This window comes from Brachycentrus maculatus, unplaced genomic scaffold (genome assembly GCF_059751285.1).
Source record: "Brachycentrus maculatus isolate JH-2025_06_01 unplaced genomic scaffold, ASM5975128v1 h1tg000514l, whole genome shotgun sequence".
Taxonomy (NCBI): Eukaryota; Metazoa; Arthropoda; class Insecta; order Trichoptera; family Brachycentridae; genus Brachycentrus; species Brachycentrus maculatus.
In genome coordinates, this window is record NW_028281260.1 from 954,997 (window position 1) to 977,413 (window position 22,417).

At 29.9% G+C, this 22,417-nt stretch overlaps 1 protein-coding gene across 1 annotated transcript in view; it reads right to left on the minus strand.

Moving 5' to 3' along the window:
* mmd (disintegrin and metalloproteinase domain-containing protein mind-meld) overlaps window positions 1–22,417 on the minus strand; it is a 420,228-nt gene that overhangs the window by 260,718 nt on the left and 137,093 nt on the right. The gene's annotated exons all lie outside the window — the stretch shown is intronic.

A 22,417-nucleotide genomic window follows, 5' to 3' on the forward strand; every position in this document is an offset into this window, starting at 1 on the left:
GTACTTCAGATACTTGAAAGAGGACAGTACAAGAGTTTTAACTATCCAATTTCAGTAAAGCATAAATAATCGGCGAGTTTGTATGATGACATGCATGGATGTGAAATTGGTGACATATATTTCTAAATAAGGGTGGTAAGAAGTTTGCTCTGCAGTAAAGTGGCGTGATGATTAGTTAATTACTTAGTTTAAAAATGAAAAAAAATATTTTCAAAACCAATTTCAATAAAATTTCTTTTATATTCTTAAATTAAGCCATCAAAATGTGTTGAAAAGTTTAAGATACTATAGTTTCATTAGTAAAATGAAGAAAATATCAAAATAAAACCATTAACAAAAAGGTTTAGCATGTTGTTTGTATTTTGAACCCGGCCAAATTGTAAGTCTCACTTTTAGTATAATTCTAGACCTCAGCAGTAGGCTATGAGATAAGCAAAGGATGGTGAGAGCAGTGTTCATATAAATTCACCAAGGTAAAAACCAGCCAATAAAGGTACTGAGATAGAGGGTGCATAAATAATGACCTGCGAGGGAAAAACCAAGCCTACATTTTCGGGGATATTTTCTAAAGCGAGCGGTACTCGATAAAATATTGATTTTAATTCCCCTCCCCTCACATTTTTTTACTACACGCTGCGTTCATTTTGCAGCTTGGAGTAACTTTTCATCATTATAAGTTTTGCGTTGTTTTTAAGTTTTTCTAAGGCTCTTTAAAGATTATTTGTATTCAAAATGTCTACGAGTTACTTACTTGAGCTTAAAGGGTTTATGACGAGTTTATCATACGTGATGTATACATTTTTATAAAGATTTTTCCTATCTGTATTGAAAAAGTTAAAGGTTGTTTGTCAAAAATTGAATTTGTTGAACTTGTAACATATCAGCTTTCTAAAGAAAAAGGATAGTGAATTTCAAAAACGAAATTGGAATACAGAATGAAGTATACAAATTTGTTTCACAACTACTGTTTACTCCATTTGCTTTAAATTTTTTCCCTCAATGATATATATGTTCAATAAATACGACTCAATACGAAAAGAGATTAATGTTGTTTTTTATCAATTAAAAAAAAATCAAAAAAGAATCAATACTCTCATTTTCAAAACCGTATTAATAAAAATGCAAATATTGTTTTGTTTTAAATCTTATTCTCTTCAATTATTCGCCATTGAAATTCTATCACAACGTCGCATTCAGTGACCGGTAATTTTAACTGTGAGAGTTGATTTTTTTATTTGTTTCTTAAATGGCAGCGACAGTTGTTGAGGACTGCCTACTTCTCAACAACTGCCGTCATCATTCATTTTCAGTGTTTTTGATTGGAATGCCGTTTCGTAGATTTATTTTTTTTCATGTACCGTGAAATAATTCATAAAGAAATGTGTGCCTCCTATTTGATTTCTATTGCATTTAACCTGACTGGAGCTAAAGTTGGCGTCAAAACTGATATCATATTTATCTTTGACTATTACAAAGTTCATGAAGTAATCAATTAAACTTGCCTACGTTAGACAAAAAGCTATGAAAGTACAAATGATTTCATTTTATCATCTTAATAAGTCGGGTAAAAAAAAACAATTTATCCTTTTTATTCCATATTAATGAGAATTTTGCAATAAAATGTGAGTTTTGATTCTAAGGTACTCAATTATGTCAAATATTCATCAAATATGAAGACGAAAATGTTTTTTCTTTAATGTGATAAAAATTGTACGATATACTTTTGAAAGATTAAGAACAGCTTAACGGTACACTCAACTTTCATAATAATCCGCTTACAAAGGTTTTATAAATACCACAATATATAATACGATGTTATAGTGCGCTTTATGTCTGGAGAAAGTTTACTATCCTAGCAACACTTACTTTGACGTCACATCCTGGAGAAATGAAGCCACTTCCGTTTTGTAATGCATTTTGAATACAATAAAATGGCACGTAACCAGTTTCCGTAGACGGAGACAGGCCTAGACTTGTTTTCCTGTAACCGTGTTAGCATTTTGTTAGACCTTTTATGGAGTACTTTCCTTTCCATTAACAAGAAAAAGCTCAAAATTTTGCACTTTAAATAAATAGGTACTTATTTATATTAAAAAAAACCTTAACTCAAATGATAAATTTATAGGAAAATTTAAATCATATTAATTGCATTTTTTGTAAGAAATTACTACTTATATACAGTTATCAAGTATTTAAATACTATTTATTTAAATTTTTCATATATTTTACCTGCACATCAAAGACCGAAAAATAAAACTAAAGTAACTTTGCTATATATCGACAATTATAATGCATATTTAATGCAAAATAACATCAGGATTTAAACAGTTTTTGAACTGGATAGTCATTTCATCTTTAACTGTTAAACAATTAAATCCTACATCTATGTTTAATTTAATATAAAACAGACACATTTTTGTAAAATTACAGATGTACAGATTTATCAAATAAAATTGAAATGATGTAATTATTTTAAGTATTTCACTTGAATCATTTAAAAACAATGTTCGCACACAGGATGCGTAAACATGAAATTTCAATCCTGAGCTTCCTAGATCATATTTATTCAAACTTCAATCCATTTTTTCCCATAGCGTAGACATAACGTAGTAAATGTTCCTTCACCAAACTTGAATAAAACTATCATTATTTTATTAATAATATTATACTCCTAAACACAACGGGGCCAATACAGGTTCATGACCGAAAGAAAATGAAGAAGGAATTTTTCTTCATATTTTTATTATTCAATTATATTCAATGGCACCTTGAAGAAATTGCATTTATTTGTGGAGTTTTCTTTGTACCTTAGCTTTTTCAAAATCATTCCTAAACCCATTCAATTCCCATCTACGTGGCAGGTACTACGACCTCTAAGACATAAAGGATTCTTACAGCAGTTGTGCGCCTCGGATGCAACCTGACCACGTAGCTATTTTATCAACGCTAAACGCTTTAGAGAACGCTGAAAAACAAGTAATCTCGGGCTAAAGACGTTATCTCCTGAAAAACATGGTATCTCGAGTTTCAGCTATTATCAGCACTGTGTGCAATTAGTTGAATGGTCACTTGAACGAGTTTAAAAGCGCACCACTAAATGTTGTATATATGTTCCGTGTTGCCGTTTAATGAGAAAAATATGTTTGAAACAGTTTCAGAAAGGATATCTTTTTATTTCTTAAGTAAGCGTTTATTACATTTAGTACAAACTATTTTTTACATTTAATTCATTATTTGTATATTTACATCTTCTAACAGTAAACAAAACATTTCTTTTTAAATTCTTTCAGACTTGTTTGATATGCGTACAGTTGATAATCCAGTATCGGTATTGCTTACTGCAAAAAAAATCTTAGACAAGTTTAAGCATAGGAAGAAATATGGTATAAACGACATTGATTTTTTTTAAAGATAATGTAATTTAATTTTCCAAGCGAGGAGACAGATATTTAATCACACCCTCGCGTTTCCACTGTGGAAGTTTACGACCGACGACCAAATTCACAATATGGCCGCCTTTCTTATTTCCGCCACCTTAACGGGCCCACACAATATACTTAATGCTTACGCAATTTTCGCAAATAAATGTAACAACCAGGGGTGCGCGAAGGAAGGCAGCAAGGAAGGGAGACGAAAAATGGGTCCGAAAACACCCTGATTATCTTAAAGTTTATCATAATGAATTTATATAACTAGACCATATTTTAAATTTAATTCCATATCTGGTTTATAAACGTATTCTTATTCTTCTTCTAGCCACTATCCAAGCCTAATGGTGCATAGGGCACTGCGTCGTATTAACGCTGTGTTATCTTGATCGTTACTTACATGAAGGCAATGTGATCACTCCTGCGCTTCAGGGACCAGTCCAGGATAATATAAAATAAATATTAGAGAATAAAATCACAAATAATTATTTTTATCCCGCCCCCCTTGTAGCTAAACATATTAATCATAAAATAACGGAGGCGGACAAAATACATAAATATAAGGAATGTTTGAGTTTAACGCCTCATTTTTAAAACACTTGTCAATTGATTTGAATCAGACGTGTTTATTTAAATTTGACTTTAATATTGTGTTGAATATGTTCGTGGCCCTTTATTGTGATTCACAAAATCCATGAGACAGAAAATATTTCTTTTATCACAAGAATATCTTGACTCAAAATTAAATTGTTACAAATTAAAATTGCTTTACTTAAAGTTATTTTAAATTAACGTAAAAAAGTCCGATTCACATTTAATATTATGAAAAATTATTGAGATCAACAATGAATCTAGTTGTAGTGAATATAAATAATTTGGTAAAGATAAATCATATCATGTCTAGAAAAATTGGTAAACTTATACCATACATAGAACATATTTCTTTAGATACAAATGTATAAAATATTACACAAGTACTTCTGAGTTTCAAAAATAAATCAATGGACTATGAAACAATTCACATATCTAAATTTCTAGGGCTCATGTTAAGTTAACATTTCTTCTTATATTTGAATCCCTAAATTGTAAACGGAAACAAGTTCATTAATTCATATTATTTTTTGACATCTCATCAAAGACGAAGAAGAATATGGAAGTCTGGGCATTTACGGGGCTGACGACCGTCATAGGCTGGTTTAAGTGATCACTTTACACACGTGTAACATTCACCTATTCTACCCATTATTGACAACCACACTACTCAAATTCTTGGAATTTCTATATATATGAACCAATTTAGCAACCTTGTTCTTGAATCACTAGAACTTCACTAGAGAATCTATTGGTGAGATGTAAAGAAGCTTTTTACTAAACAGAAACTCTTATATTAGTATGTGAGGTCTGAATCCTGGATTACAATCACACACATGAGAACTCCCAAGAATTTGAGTAGTGTGGTTGTCAATAATGGGTAGAATTGGTGAATGTTGCACGTGTGTAAAGTGATCACTTAAACCAGCCTATGACGGTCGTCAGCCCCGTAAATGCCCAGACATCCATATTCTTCTTCATCTTTGATGAGACGTCAAAAAATAATAAAAGTTCATTATTCATTTTATATATACATATTTATTTAAATATGATTCAAGCCGTGCTTACTTCAATTTGTTTTGTCGGTCATTCTAAAAAATGTGCTAGATTTTATATAACGATTGAGTTTTGCAAATATGTCAGTGCGTGGAGCTGGAGTAACGCTAATTACACAATTACGCAGCAGCCAGTATACAATTACGTGGTTACGTTCACCGATGCAGCGCTTTTACTTGGAATTTAATAATACTGCCGACTGCCACAATTATCATTGTAAACGAGCTTTGCGTATTGTACACTGAAAGCTATAGAAGCTTAAAAAGCCATAAAACTCTATTTCGCTAGATAACTATTCGATTTCGTGACAAATTGCATGGAATGAATATGTCATTCTTCCTTATAACAATTAATTTTTCAACCCTCGTAAACTTTTCAACATTTATTTCGCTTTATTCAGTTAAGCTAGTTTTCTAAAAATTAAACCAAAAAACAACAGAATACCGTCATTTTTCTACTGAAAAATAAATAATGGAAAATAAAATATACTGAATTTAATTTAATGTAAATGATATTTTTTTATAAAATGTTTAACTCACAATGTTCCTACATATTTCTTGAGTCTATTTGCATGGATAATTAAGATAGGGAAGTTATTACTACAGCTTTACAAAGGTAACATTTTTTATGATTATTTTAAATCATGTAAATGCAATAATATGGCAGTGATCGGGTCATAAACACCAAGGTATACTAACAAAAGTTTCTGTAATGTGAGTAGTATGTTTGTAATATAACTTTTACCACACCAGGATGGTCTAGTAAGATATTAAGTTGCAGTACTAAGGGAGAGGCTGACGATCAGCTCAAACATTATCTTATAACTGCTTGTAGAACATTGGGATAACTCGCTTTTGCGAGTTAACTTTATGTCAACATTTCTTTCCATTGCATTAGATTTTATCACATTTCTTATTGTATATATTTCTAGTATTTTTTCTGTTATGTTTGTATTTCGTTAATTCTTAAATTATATCATTGTATACTTTTTATGTATGCAATATTGTGACTAAATATTCAGCTCACTGAAATCTAACAAAATTAACATTCGAATTATTATTTGAGGTAGTTTTCTCAATTATATAATGTAATCTTTTACAAATGATTTAATACTAGGAGGTAAAATAGCAGGTATCATCGGCTACATAAATTGACTCGTTTTCATCACTAAACTATTTTCTATTAATTTTATTTATTACTCACTCTCCTGTTTGTGGAGATTAATGTTAGTTAAATGGTGTTGTGGAAAGATCGAATCTATAAAGGAACCCATAACAATGATTAATATCCTCACTTAAGTCAGTAAGTGATTAAAATATATAGGTATTAATAGCGTACTGAAAATCACCAAGGTGATTAAGTTACTACTTTCAGGATGTTTTGGTTGTATCCTGAAACCTCCTGACTTTGAACGTTATAATTAAATCTTTATTTTATACGTGAAAAACTGAAAATTTATCAAATTATTTATTTTTACTTTACTCCATGGTTATTAAAATATATCATGTCTACCTTCATTGCTTTAAATCATTAGCTAATTGTGTGATGTAGGAACATCTCAAGACGTTTCTCATTTATAAATGCATTCCTTCATTTTCAGAAGAGAAAGACCACAATAAGAAGTGTACGAGTAATACAAATATCTTAATAATGACTTAGTGACACTGAATCTGTGACGACGTAGAGAGGTGGTATCATGCGCTTTAAAGTAGAAAAAGGCAGTAAAAATTATTCATTTAAACAGTACACAAAATGCCAAAAACATTAAAAATTTAACAAAAGCAATGGCATTACGTTGAAACTGCAAATGAAAATCTTTCTCATACCGTTGAGTTTTTTTCGTCATTTTTTCTTCACAAAGTCAGTGGCAGAGAAATTTCCATGAAAAGGCCACAGTTGAAAATCCTACCCAATCTTCACATAAAATTCATAATTTTCTTCTTTAATTTCTTATCTACACCCGATGGTGCATAGGACACTGCATCATATAAACGCAGTGTTATCTTGATCTTTAACAAATGAAGGAAATGTGATCCGCCTTCCACTTCAGGTATCTAGGGTTGTATTGAGTAAATATAAGAGTTAAAATATCTTACATTTATTTGACTCCTCCCTTAGAAAAGAACCTGGGACCTCTAGTGCGATAGCCGAGCGCTCTGCCCATTACATTACGGAGGCGAACAAAATTACTTCGATGGAATGAATTTAATAACAAATCAGACAATGAAATTGGTTTTAACTATTCAAAACAAATAAACAGTGTGTATAGAGTGCATATACAAAGTAATAATATCGGAACAGTGTGACAGTAACACCAATTTGTCATGAAATGGTGTCACAAAGGGGTTTAACATGAAATTTGTAAACGATAGTTATTTAAAGCACCGCAAGGCGATGGGTTAATTAGCTTTCTAACTAAATTTCCACACATCGTAAATGTCAACTTTATGGAAATATATCGCTTTAATATTAATTGAATTTATGCGTGCATAATCTACAAGAGCATGCTAATGTTATCAGAAACGAAAAGTCATTTTCATTATATATTTATTACACGCGTGCGTAAATATTACGCGTCGTGTATATGTATGTTGTAATATTTTTAATAACGCGAACAAAATCAAAAAGTCTTTTACATTTTTTTTGATAATCACCAAATCTTCGTTTACAATTACTGTAATTTACTTACTTCATATACAAAATACCTCACATACAAACTACTTGTACTTTTTGGGAAGAAAATGGAGGAAACAAGGAATTTACACGGAGTAAAAATGAATATTTGTTCTCTTAAGAGCAAAATAGTGAATGTTACAATATTCTTGTAAATTACCTGGCTTCTATATTCCCTTAATACATTTAGCAGTCACTTTGTGGTAATATCAGTCAATTTTAAATGAAAAAAAATCTTTTACTTCCTTTTCTGTTATTGTGACCCGTGTTTCGATGGTTTCAGCATCAGTATCGGAAAAAGTATTTAGAATTATTTAATAGTAAGTTAGAATTATGTTGAAAATGTTGATTTCTAACATTCATTGTTTAAATTTAAAAAATAGATTGACGTTAAAAAAAAACTTAACGATAATTAATACATATCGCTCACTCCTTTCAAGAACGTCATAAATCAAAAATATCAATTTTTAGTTGTGTGTGTTTTCACTAAAATGTACTATATCCCAGCAAAAGCGGCATATTTTTACCTTAATGTTTACCCGCTACATGACAGAAAGTGTTGTTTTTGCATTTTGAAGAAAAGGCGTTGTTTAATTATTTTATTAAATATACTAAATATTTATCAAATGGAGATAGAACCTTCAGGTTTCACCTAAAAAGATCTGTTGTACAGTAAAAAGTTCAATAAGTGGCTTGATATTTATTTTTAATACATTGTATTATATTTTTAAACTTTAAAAACGTTCTCCTAAAAAATCAAGTTTTTTGATTTATGACGTTCTTGAAAGGAGTGAGCGATATGTATAAATACATGTAATTGTGTTGAATGTTTTTTTTAGGTTGTTTAACATGGATAAAATCTCATGTATATGAATGATATGTTCTACGATATGATATGATATGATATGAATTGATATGTTCTACTCCAATCTTTCAAAATTTAAAGCTAAATTGTTCGAAATCTTATAAACCTAAAAAAGTAATTCTATTCCCTGTCCTTTCCTTTTCTTCTTTTCCTATCACTGCCATCTCCTTTTCTCTTTATCCCATCCTTGTCTCATGTCTCTTCCTTTATAAAGACCTCTCTTATGTATAGTTGTGAAGAACTATAATTGGTACTCATGATTTATTTTTTGTATTCTGTATGTATCATATATTGTAACTGTTGTTCTTCCTTCCAATAAAATAAAATAAAATAAAATAAAATGAACCAACTAAAAATTTTGCTCTTTTAAAAATAAAAATTTTAACGCAGGTAAAATAAAAAAAATCATAGAAAGAATCATTTGAATATTATTTTTAGCTATTATATTATAACTCCCACATAACGAATTTCTATTTATATATCTCCATACATTTATTTCATCATTTATATCTCGTGTATTTCACCTTTGACAGAACAAACTCTAACTTATTTTTAATGAAAGTTTTTTCGTAGTTTCATTTCTCGTAATACGGATTAAGGATCACCGAATGTCATGTAATAAAATATTTACTCTAATATGACTCCAACCCCCAATAAACAATATTTTAGCGAGACATTCATAATTACAGACTGTTTTTGATCTATTAAATAACATGATAGTTAGGTTATCAACCTTGCGTTATAGGTATCATCAGTCCAGGATAATATTAAATGAATAGTAAAGTTATCTTTTTTAATTTGAAACCAACAGCATGAAAACAAATGCGCTTAACATTACGCTATGCAGGAAGAAATATAAAATATATGAAAAAATATTCAAAACCCCTATTTTTTGGGTTATTATCGAATACTTTCGGTTTCGGTTTTTGTATGTAAAATAATTTATTTTATTTGTTGTTTCGGCATTCACTTTGTGGTACGACATTATGCAATTGTTAAAGAAAAACACTTGTTTTCACCACTTGAGTTACATTAATTTATTTACAACGAATTCTTTTGGAAGCTTTGCTTCCATCTTCAGGTCTAGATATAATAATAATAATAAAACCCTTATCCGCAACCCAATGATACATAGGGCACTGCGTCATATAAACGCAGTGTTATCTTGATCGTTTACACATGAAAGAAAGGTGATCAGCCCTCCGCTTCAGGTACCAGTCCAGGGTTATAATATTGAATAAATATTACAGTGAAAAAATCACTTACATTTATTTTACCCCCCGTGGGAATCGAACCCGGGACCTCCAGAACGGCAGCCGAGCGTGCTGACCATTACAATACGTGCTAGATATGAACTTAAATGTTTAATATTTTGACCAGAAGATGGAAGCATAGCTTTCAAAACTAGTCGTTATAATTAAATAAATATAACTCAAGTGGTTAAAAACAAATGTTTTTCTTTTACAATTTTAAAATAATTTATTTAACAGTAGATGAACAGAAAAATTTTGTAATTCAAAAGAATCCCGTATACGCCAATTAAGGCATTAAAATATTAATGTTTTTTTGTTGGAAATATTCTCCATGCGTGAAATATTTGGGAGAAACAACACAAGTTTCCAGTTCGGAACATTTTTGTGGTCTATCAAAATTCATATTCTAACTTTGTAACGTGACGTTAATTGCGGACATCAAACCGCGACAAAGCCCTTCATTATTCAATGTTGGAAAATATTATTCAACGTTTTAATTGGGACAGGTGGAGCAACATGACACATGAGAATTGCGTAGGGGTGGGTGATACAATTTGTTGTAAAAAAATAAACATGAAAATTAAAACATTTTTAGTAAGCTTTGATATGTAAATCTCAACAACAACAAAAATACAAACATACAAAACACATATAAGTTTTACAACCTACTGCCATGATTATATTTGACGTGAATAAATTGTTAAAATATAAAAATAAAACGTTTGTTTAGGATCAGATCATTAATGTATACACGACTAGTTTTGAGATCCAAAGATGTTTTCATCATTTTTTAACCGTTACCCGCACCCAATGGTGCATAGGGTACTGCATCGTAGCGGCGCAGTGTTGTTTTGATTGTTCCTTGCATGCAGGCAAGGTGATCAGCTCAGCGCTGCTTACACCAGTCCAGAGTGATATTAAATAAATATGAGAGTGGAAATCTTCCATATTTATTTTGACGCCCCTGGGAATCGAACCCGGGGCATCTGACCACTAAACTACGGGGGATGGAAATTAATAGTTGGTTTTTTCTTCTGTTGATGAGAACATTTATAGTTTTCAAAACTAGTAGTGTTGACATTGGTAAATTGAAAATCGGTAAAAGTGTTTTTTTATATTTAAATACAGAAAAATAAGATAAATTTACTATACCAGTGTCTTAATTGTGTCATAATCATTTTTCAAGGAAAAAATAAATCTCTAATTATATTTATATTTATATTTTAAATAAGCTTTAAGTTCTGTCATCGCTTTCCATAGTTTAGAATGAGGTATTTTAATATTTTTACAAACAATTTAAAATAATAATTATTTTGATAAATCAAAATAATACTATGTACTTATATACTAATAATAATAATAAAACCCTTATCAGCACCCCAATGGCGCATAGGGCACTGCGTCATATAAACGCAGTGTTATCTTGATCGTTTACACATGAAGGAAAGGTGATCAGCCCTCCGCTTCAGGTATCAGTCCAGGGTAATATTGAATAAATATGACAGTGAAAAAATCACTTTTATTTATTTTACCCCCCTTGGGAATCGAACCCGGGACCTCTAGAACGGTAGCCGAGCGTGCTGACCATTACACTACGGAGGCGGACAATATACTAAAATGACTTATAACTAAAATGACCATAAAACACACACGGTATGTTAACTATTTTACTTTGGTTCTAGTAGCATATGAGAAGGATAATATAGACAGGAAATGAATTAAAACCGCAATTAATTTAAAACGTTGGATTCAAATACGCTTGAATGAGTTTTCTAGAACATGTTTATTTTTGGAAGCCCATTTTCTATCCCATTTATCTAGCTCTATATTTCAAGGCTCTAGAACGCAATTAAACGTTTCCCTTCGTAATCCAAAAGGTTGATGGGAAGTCACCGATTTGGTTACCTTTGTCAACAAACTGCCCTTACAGAACTTGCGGGAAGATCAGCAAAGATAAGAAACCCTTGAAGGGTTCGTGGGAAGTCCTCCCTTAGAAAACGACAGTTCACTCATGACAGCAACGATTTTAGCAAATCAGATAACCTACCATTTAAAGACTATGCGAGCCGACTACTTGATTATCTTTTATTTTCTAATAAAAACAATTCAAAATAATACTTTTTTTAACATAATGTTTCACTCTTACAATTTTTAGACTATTAATTTCACGAGAAGACTCTTCTAGTCTTATTGCTTAAAAAAGACTGTGTGATTTTCTGGTTACATCTTTAGAGTTTCATTAATTATACTATCGTTAATTGAAATATTTTTTTTCTACCTTGATATTACCATCCACAGAAATTAACTTTATAACTTTTCCAGTAATATGGTAGAATTTATAAGGATAGATATTCCGTTACGTTTGATCATTTCTACTGAATATTACGTTCTTTTACTTAAAGTGAGTATTATCTAATGCGGAATTTCAAAATTGATACAATTGTGATCATATACAAATCATTCAAATTAATATTTCATTACTATACTGTCATCATGCAATAACGAGAATAAGAGTATTAAAAATAATTAAAATAATTAGAAAACACAAGGAAAAAATAAATCAAAATAAAATGCTAGGCTGAAAAATAAATTATTGATAATTTTGCAATTTTAATAGTCATATTAAATCATTAAAAAAATACGCCACTGATAAAGTTTTATATAATTTTTTTTTATTGGTTAAGCATTTATTCTGTGTTATAACATACAAACAAATGCTTTCAATTATTAAAACAAAAAGTTATATTCAATATGGAAATTCAAGTAAAAGACGTAAATGTACGTTTATATTAAATAACTTACGGTATGGATTATTATATTCCGGGGATTTTATGAAGTAATATAAAAGCAAACTTCTTGACAATTGAGATAACATCTCAACATCTCTCTCAGACCTCTTGAAGTTTTCGAAGATCAGCCAGAAGATACCTGGCGCTGTTCAGAAGTCCCGAGTAGGTACCAGACGGTTCTCATCTCTCGAGATGTGAACACTGAACAAGCATTGGACATAAAGATGCACAGATTTAGTACGCGATCGATTAAGTAACGTTGATAAAAGCGGAAATAATTTTTTTGATCAGAATGTAAGTAAACATAAATGAGAAGTGGTATTTGTGATTTAATGCTTAAAGTGTTTTTTATTGATATGAATTGATAGAAAAATATTAAGTCGCGTTTTCAATAAACAAAATATCAACGAAAATATATGTTTTTATTGATATCTCAACATAGATACATAAGAATATGGAAGTCTGGGCAGTGAAAGGATTTGCAACTTGTCGGTTGCCTAAATCAACATTCACTTGATTTTTGTCTTTGAAACATACATTCCATTTTCAAAATTCAATTGTGTGGTTTTACAACCATAATTGACATCAAAGGTAGAATAGTGAATGATACACAGTATAATAAGTGATATTTAATTTAATTTAAATGACTTTGACCAGTCAATGACATGAGCCAATGTCAATGTCGTAAGCCGTGTGAATACCTAAACTACCATATTCGTTTAGACTGATGTTGAGAGATCCAATGAAAAATCTTGATAAAAGCATTTCCTTAGTACAGAGTTAATACAGAATTTGTACATAAAAATTTGTATCAAATTATTTTTATATAGGACATATGTATATTGGACAGTCATAGCATCCTTTTTGTATCAAATATATCTGAGTATTTTCAGAAACTTACAAACATCGAGAATATTTTTAGACATACAAGAAAAGCAATACAATACCACTTTATACGTTTAAATGTAACAATATACACACAAATTAAATATACTGAATCCATTGAATTTCAGTTTCATCAAGTTGGCCTTTCCATTTGTTTCAGGGTGGACTCGGATTTGAAATAAACTTGGAATTGTAACGGACTAAAATTTGAAATAGACTCAGATTCAGAATAGTCTCGAGATGAAGATGTTTCTGTGACTTTAGACGCAAGACGAGATGAGAGGTTCTTTGTTTTAACGGAGAACTTCTGAATACAGAAAATCAAAGCGGGAACGGTTCAACGATAAACTTTCAGGACGTCAAAGGTAAAGTTTTAACTGACGATACTATCAAACTATAGTTATTTAACTATTTATCGATTATTTATTATAAATTTTCAGTTCAGTGTATGTTTGTCGTAGGATTTAAATGATATTTCATCAAAAATAAAGAATTTTTTTCAAAGGATAACAACCCACAAAACCTCCAAATTTTATAGACTTGGCTGCAGGTAGGATAGTAAGGATAGGGAACGTAAATATGAAAAAAAAACATCGTAATCACCTATACCAGTTGAAAATTATTTTTTCTTGATTTTACATGCAATTAGCAGGAATCAAACCCAAATTGCCAGTTTCGTAGACGAGCGTGTAGCCAACTACACAACTCACTAAATCACTAAATACTGAAATGGACTTTAATTTATTGATTGGTTATTGCTGATACTTTGTGGCATATTTTACAAACGTAATAAAATAATACTCATAATTTATTTTTTTACTAATTTAGTTACTGGTGATTTTTCTTAACCTGTTTTTATAAGCACTGTCATCTTCAGGTATGGAGTACATATCCATCCCTAAAGATGACAAGGTGCTTGTCAAAACCAGTTGAAAAAAAACTTAATTATAACTGGTCAAAAACAACATTTAAGTTTTATTTAGATAAGGATTATAATTAAGCCACAAATACAAATAACGACATTTTATATTATATGTGATCCTATAATTGGAAATAAAATAATTGTTTGTTCAAATACATAGAGAATATTATTGAGCTTTTTGTTTGATGTAATAAAATATAACAGCTTCTACTGGACTGATTTACGATATTGTGATTAAGATGATGTTTGAGATTATTACGAATAACGACACAAAAGACAACGAGAAAAATGTTGGAATATTGCCGACAGAATGCTAAGCCAATAAAATATTTTCCCCGAATATCAAGTAATAAAATTTCTGAGTTCTTTATTGGAAAAATCCTACAACAAAGCAATTTCGGCTTGTAGACACACATTTCAAAAAATTAACAACCGGTTTTATTAAACTTGTAACTTGCTTATCATATTTGTGATCAATATTTTATCAATTATGTTTCAACAAATTGATATTAAATAAAAAAAAACACAGTTTTATTGTATTAAACAAAAGTTAAATAAATTGATTCTGAAGATACCTCTTTTTATGTTTTTTACTTAATTACTTATGTAGGCGTGTAGCTACACTACCACGTTGGCACCACTGAAAAATACGAATTCGCCACGGAGATTCCCGAACGAATTCAACAAAAGCGATCAACCTAAGAGAAGAGGCCGAGATTCGCCTGCATCGTTTGGTTCTAAAGGACGTGTAACTAGCTTCACATTTTAATTCAAAGTTTCATTAATTAATTAGATTAAATTATAAAAGTTAATATCAATAGTAATTGAAGTGTAAGAACTTATATAAATAAACGATCTGTAAGTAAGAATTCTTTAAATATCCTTTTCTGGCTTCCCGTTTTAATAACACACACACACGAGGTGACCAAACTTATTTAACGTATATTTTATGTTAATCAACTATTTCATTAATTATTTTGTAAGTCACATTGTGGTTATATCTATTTTAAATTAAAGTTTTACTTGGTAAATACCAATTTTACTCAAAATATGTCAATACATGAATCGATGCATTTCGCATCATTTTCAAATTACAGTGTGCATATGAAAACGGTGAAAAATGCACCAAAATACGTCTCATAAAAATTTTGAAAATGGAAAAAAAACTATAAATTTGTTATTTGAATATTTAAAATACAGTTCCACCAAGAAATGTCAGTACAAAAATTAAAACTCGCATTGCAAGTACAAGGTATTTATTAAAATGATTAAGGAAACACTTGTTTTTATACCACTTGAGTTTTATTAAAGACTACTAACTTCAAAAGCTAAACTTCCATCTTCAGGTCTGAATAATAACTAAAATTAAAAAATTTTAATTGTTCTATAAATAAGGATAGGGAAAAGTTAGGGGAGGGGGTAAGTCAAGGGGCGGAGTTTGAAAACAAAAAATGAATTTACGACCGATTAAAATAACTAACACCGCATATATATCATATAAAATAGTGTAATTTGTGTTTTAAACTTAATTACATAAACTGCTAGTAATTTTCCAAATAAATAACAATATAAAGTTCGAAAGTAACCCAGTAATCTGTTCGTAGTAAGGATAAATTTCCTTTTTCCAGAAACCCAAAAGGCCTGATTAAATTAATACCCTAGTTCTAACGTAGTAACATAATTCAGTCTCTAAAATAAAATTACAATTAATCGTACAAATTACCTGGGGTGAAAAAGAATCCTGCCTTAAATGACACCCTTACCTAGGTTCATATATTACTTTCAAAATGAACCATTGAAAATTATGTAAATATCTCCATTAAAAACCCTTTGTTGAACTCTATGTGGAAATATTTTATACATTTCACTTTTTAATATTTAAGCTTTTTTCTTGCTAGTTAACTCGTTTACTGGAGAACGAAACTTTATTTTGCATAATGTAAGAGTATATTTTATCCAACAATGCACATCTCAAAAAATGACGATTCTCGCCTCGTTCATACAATGGCTCATTTAACAACAGAAAAGAAAATCTTCTCAATTAAAACATTTCAAAATGCTTTACTTGAAAGTATATTGTCATCGAGTCACATTTATTATCTTAACGGGTTTAATAAAATGGCAGAAAGACCGGCTTTTAATTCCCCTAATTAATATTAGGGTAAATTTTAAAAAATATAATATTTATTCGTGGGTTCTTTTACTGAAAACAATATCTCCAAAAAACCAAATACAGATAATTTAGGTGTAAAGTGATCACTTAAGCCGGCCTAAGACGGTCGGCCCCGTATATGCCCAGTTTTCCATATTCTTCTACATCTTTGATGAGATATCAAAAACTTTGTACTTTTGTTAGTTATGATTTATCGGGTAATTCAAGTAAAATTTTAAAGTAAAAATAATTTTTGATAATTCTTTACTAATAATTATGTCAGATACAATTAAGTTAATAATATGTCTAATTACTGAAAAATAAATTAAATTAATTAAATTTGAGCAGAAATAATTTTAGAATCTACTTTGAGATAATAATATTACGAATTCAGTTTAAGAAATGAAACTTCATTCAAAACTTTTGCATTTCTAATTGGAAGTCTCATGAAAAATTCTGTTATTTAACTTTAGTACGAATTTCCTTGTTATAGGGTTGATATTGAACTTTCTAAAAGGTAGTCAAGAAGTTAAAATCATCTTTGCAAATAAAAGGTGAAAGGAGCTTTTAATGAAGAGAGTTTTCTCGACGGTAAATATTATTTCTTTCTTCGAGAAATACGTAAATTTATATTGTTATTAGATAGATATCCAAGTTAAAACTTGCTTAAAAAAAAATATTTGATGAAAAAATTAAATTCGAACGGATGTTTGCGAAAATCTTTCAAAACAAGAATCAGGAAATTGTGGTACAAACGTATCTAACCATGGTCACAATAGACCTAATATGGTTGCAGTGATATAAGGGAAGCAAGATCCCTTGACATAAAAAAACGTAACTTAAAATAATATGTAACGTAAAAAAATAATATGTAAGAAACCACCAGTAAATAAATCAATATATACGCCTTTAAATATATTTTTCATCAAATTGATTTTTAACCTCTGCATTGCGATATTTTTCTTTCTTGAATCCGCACCCAATGGTGCATAGGACAATGCTTTTAATCAACGTTTCATCTTTAATTGCATCAGTCCTGAGCTTCTTATATCGATCAAATACATATCGCTCACTCCTTTCAAGAACGTCATAAATCAAAAAACTCGATTTTTCAGGAGAACGCTTTTAAAGTTTAAAAATATAATACAATGTATTAAAAATAAATATCAAGCCACTTACTGAACTTTTTACTGTGCAACATATCTTTTTAAGTAAAATCTGAAGGTTTTTTCTCCATTTGAAAAATATTTAGTTTAATTGAAAAAATAATTAAACAATACCGTTTCTTCAAAATGCAAAAACAACACTTTCTGCCCTGTGGCAGGTAAATATTACGTTAAAAATATGCCGCTTCTGCTGGGATATAGTAAATTTTCTGGACATTCCGAAAGCATGCCCAACTGAAAATTGACGAATTTTGATTTATGACGTTCTTGAAAGGAGTGAGCGATATGAGAGTAGAATCATTGAAGTCACGGGGCACCAAACCGATATGTTATTTTTATTTATCGTAATTTATAGTTAATTAATTTCAAACTTTCATTTGTTTTGCGATCTCTATTTAAAAAAACCTATAGATTGGAGCATTTTCGAAAATATTAGATATTTTTCCATACTAGAAAACATATTTTAAATTATTTGGCTGAATTTTTATGACAATCGTGAAATACATTTTTCACGTAGTTAAAACACTCATTGCTGGAATTGAAATATATATTTTTCAAGCATTTTTTTTTATTGTCACCCCGCTCGGTTGGTTTTATCGAAATTATAACGTCAAATATGTATAACGTCTGAAATATTTTGCATCGGGAAGCTTTCATTATCAAATATTGTGAGAATATGACTTATCTGTCCTCAACAGTAAACGTTTGCATTTAAAGTTTTGTAAAAGCGTGTAAAAAGTATACTAGTTGATTTATTCAAAACGTGCGTACAAGCATTCAAATTTGAAACGCACTTCAAAAGAACGACAAGAACTTAATGACACAATCGTACCAGTTTATTTTTACTACTGTTTTCGACTTCTATATATTTATTTTTTTCAATTTCCGAAGGGTTCTCGAACAATGACAGTATTGAAAAAAAGTGTTTTTTGTTCCTTCTTGTAAATGCTTCCAGAAAAAAATCATTACATTCAGGGGTTGAAAGGGAGTGATATCATAGCGAGATATGAACCTCGTGTAAAATATATTATTTTCTCTATCCGCTGGGTGTCAGTTCCATTTCACTTCACATGATCGGACGGGAAAATTCCATTTTTTGTATTACAGGTAATGTTAATACTCGTGAAATCCTGTTTTTATATCAGAAACCTTTTCAGGAACGTTGTAAGGTAAAATAAGGAAAAGGGAAATTGGAAGCGTTATTTCGGGATTTCAGACAGAATAAAATATGAAATATTGACGAAAAGGTCGTGGTTATAATAGCTCAGGCAAAGTGGTACAATTTTTTGCCACGTAAATATACAAAAACACTCAAAAAACATACTCACATCTTATAAATAATACGTCACTTCCTAAATACGAATAAAAACTGATAAAATATAACAAAACACAACAATAACTGAACTACTTAGATCAAAAATTTGAATAATCAAACATTTTTATTACCACAATTGATCAAAGGAAATTTGACTTTAATGCAATAAAGCTTTATAACCTACTTTTTTATCCATAAAGTCATTAAGTAAAAAAAACTATGTATACAAAAGCTATTAATATTTGGATAACGGAGGTAAGGTATTTTGAAATAGATCGCATCATTCGGCCATGACATTCATTATTGCATGACTCGTGATAAACAAAAACTTATAAACAAATATTCTTAAACGTACCTTTGGCACAATGAAACCCGGCTAGAACACATTTATAAAATTTTTTAAATGTGGATGAAATTAAAAAAAAAAACAAATTCTGGGTTCAAAAAGATCAAGAACTATCCTGTTGAGCAAGTTTTGTTATTGTCATTAAAAAAAACCGTTGGTGAACGCAACCACCTTTTTTATGTAACAAAATTTTCAAAGGAAACTTTAATCTGTACAATATAATCTGACAGATATAATCTAAGCAATATTTCATAAATTGTGTCCTTTGTATTTTCATTGGTCGAATTGAGATTTATGTAACATAACAGTAGAAATCATGAAAAATCGTGATTTCTACTATTATGTCCTTCAAATAAGTTTTTTTTAACTCTTCGAGGCACAGAATTTGAGATAGAAAAAATGCTAAAAGTTTTTTTTTAATAAATTACTAGCTTTACAGATAAATAATTGTGAACTAACAAATCGAACATAGCTGGCTTCGCGAAGTATGCATGCGACGCTTGTTAGTGAACGTAGTTAACCGTTAAGATAGGTAGATATAGTATTATATAAACCTTTGTGCTTCAAGTCATTTTACTGAGGTGGTAAAAAAACATCCCACCTCGCATATTGAATTGAGCACAGTTGAATTAAAAAGGTGAGACCTTTTTTGTTTAACTGTGCTCTAATATAATACACTTACATCAATTGAGTAAACGACTGTTATAATAATTACAACTTAATATTTACCAAGATGCAGAGATCACGCGTAACATGTATAGAAATCTGGTCATGTCTCGGATTAAAACTCAGATGGTGGGATAAGCCAAGCCGCAATGCATGTATGGGGAATCAGAGGAACTCCCCACTCAGAACCACGTAATTATACCTTGGAATTAGAGGGTGAAGTTTGAAGTTAAGTGAGCTATTTAAATGCTTGGTCTAGAGAATTGTGGCCTACCTGAATTGACACGACCACTAGTGCTAAAAGTTTTTCTCAAAAGTATTAATTTATTAATTCAGTTTGGATCAAATACTTTTTTAAAATTAAATTGAGATTAATAAATTGAATATTATTTTTAAAACATTGGAATACTTCTAGTTTAAACAATTTAACAAAATTAATTATGCAGTTATTCAGTTCTTTTTTTTCAAATAAACATTGTCACATCTTGTCTTATTTATTTATTGATTTGACGTTTAATTTTTAGAACTCCATTTTAATTCATTTATCAATTTAAAATCAAACACAGTTTTTTTGTGTCTACAAAATGAATATGCCATAACTAGGCGAAACAATTGTCACAATATTTATTTTGTGTACTGCGTTTTTGTTAATAAAATACAACTTAATAGACTAAAAAAATCTGTGTTTGATTTAAAATTAATACATTAACATCTTGACTTCTTGCTCCTATGCGTAGAGACAGCATTTAGAGCATTGAAATAATGCGACGTCAACTCAGTCCTCGATTTTATAAAAGAAGAGTGACGAGTCCTGTGATACATTTTTTTATCGAGGAGTGGAATATATTGAAAAGAACAAGTTAGACTTAATATCAAAGAACCTAAAAATATCTTGAGTGTATCCAAATACTTATTCATAAATCAGCGTTTCCCCATATAGGAGTTATTTTATTCAATCAGTAGTCATATAATGATTTAATAAGGTAGCTAGCTCAGCAAATTATGAGTTCTAAAAATCTAGATCAAGACTACCTACGTTTCCTTCCAATGATTTAGAAAAAAAATCACCATGTTTGATCAATTTAATTCGCTCAGTGTGAAAATATACTATTTGCGATGACTTTCAAGAAACGTCTGAAACATTACTTATTCTTGGAACTCTAACTCTCTATTATATTAGTTTTCCTTGTTTTTTTTCCTCTCCGTCAATTTCATGCCAGATACTTCATTTTATACTTCCTAGTTTTAATCAACTTACAGTTTCATAATTATAAAATATTCTCATAATGTAATAATTCTACTATAATCGATTATTTTTTTTTTCGTTTATATTATACTTACATATGTTCAAGCACCATCTGCTCTCTTGTATGAATGGTTCAAACACTAACCAGAATCACAAGTTTGTTTTTGAATGGTTGGAAAATATTTCCAAGCAATAAACCCGTTAACATACTTAAAATATGTATAAGAAGTTTAAAAAACAAAGAAATTAAATAAAATAAAAATCCATCTTTTTTATGGCTCGCAAAAACACTCGCTCAGTTACTTGTCTACGTCATAGAAAACACGAAGCGTTTGAATTGGTCGATTAAATAAATTAGATGTAGGCATAATTTATATATGTATGAAAAACAAAAGAAAGTAGAATGAAATATATGAATGGGTGAAATAATCAAACATTAAAATAATGTGTACATAATATGTGTTTATGAATAGAACAAAAGTCGTAGAAAGAACTCGTGCAGCAAAATAAATGTGACCATTAAAAACGGTTTTTGCTTTTAACGAAACAAAAAGCTTTTAATTTCGCGAAACGAATACGATTTTTTATCTTTCCGTTTAAAAACAAAAAAAAAACGAACAATAACATCAAAATGACAAATGAGCGCTTCCCGTGTTTAAAAATTGACTGCCCGCTTTTCGCGGGAAAGTTTTTGCGAGCAAATCGCGTTAAAAGTTTCGCTCGCGGCGAACCTTTTTTTACTTTTATCATCATTCCAAATTTAAAAACTTTGAAACAATGTTTGCGGGTCGCTCGAATGGAGTCGTCCCGATTAAAGGTACGCCGCCACGGAACTTCCGGTCTAGAATTTAGATTAGAGAAAATTATTTGTCAACCCTCCTGAATTTCAGGGAATTTACTCAATTGGTTATAACTGGTACTTAAAGGATAATTATTTTTGGTGACTGAAAAATACTTCGTATGAAAATTATACGTAAATCAACCGAAACAAAACATCAATTTCTTCACGTTTTATCTCACAAAGCCTTTAATTTTTATACGTTTTACATGAATTTAAAATACTC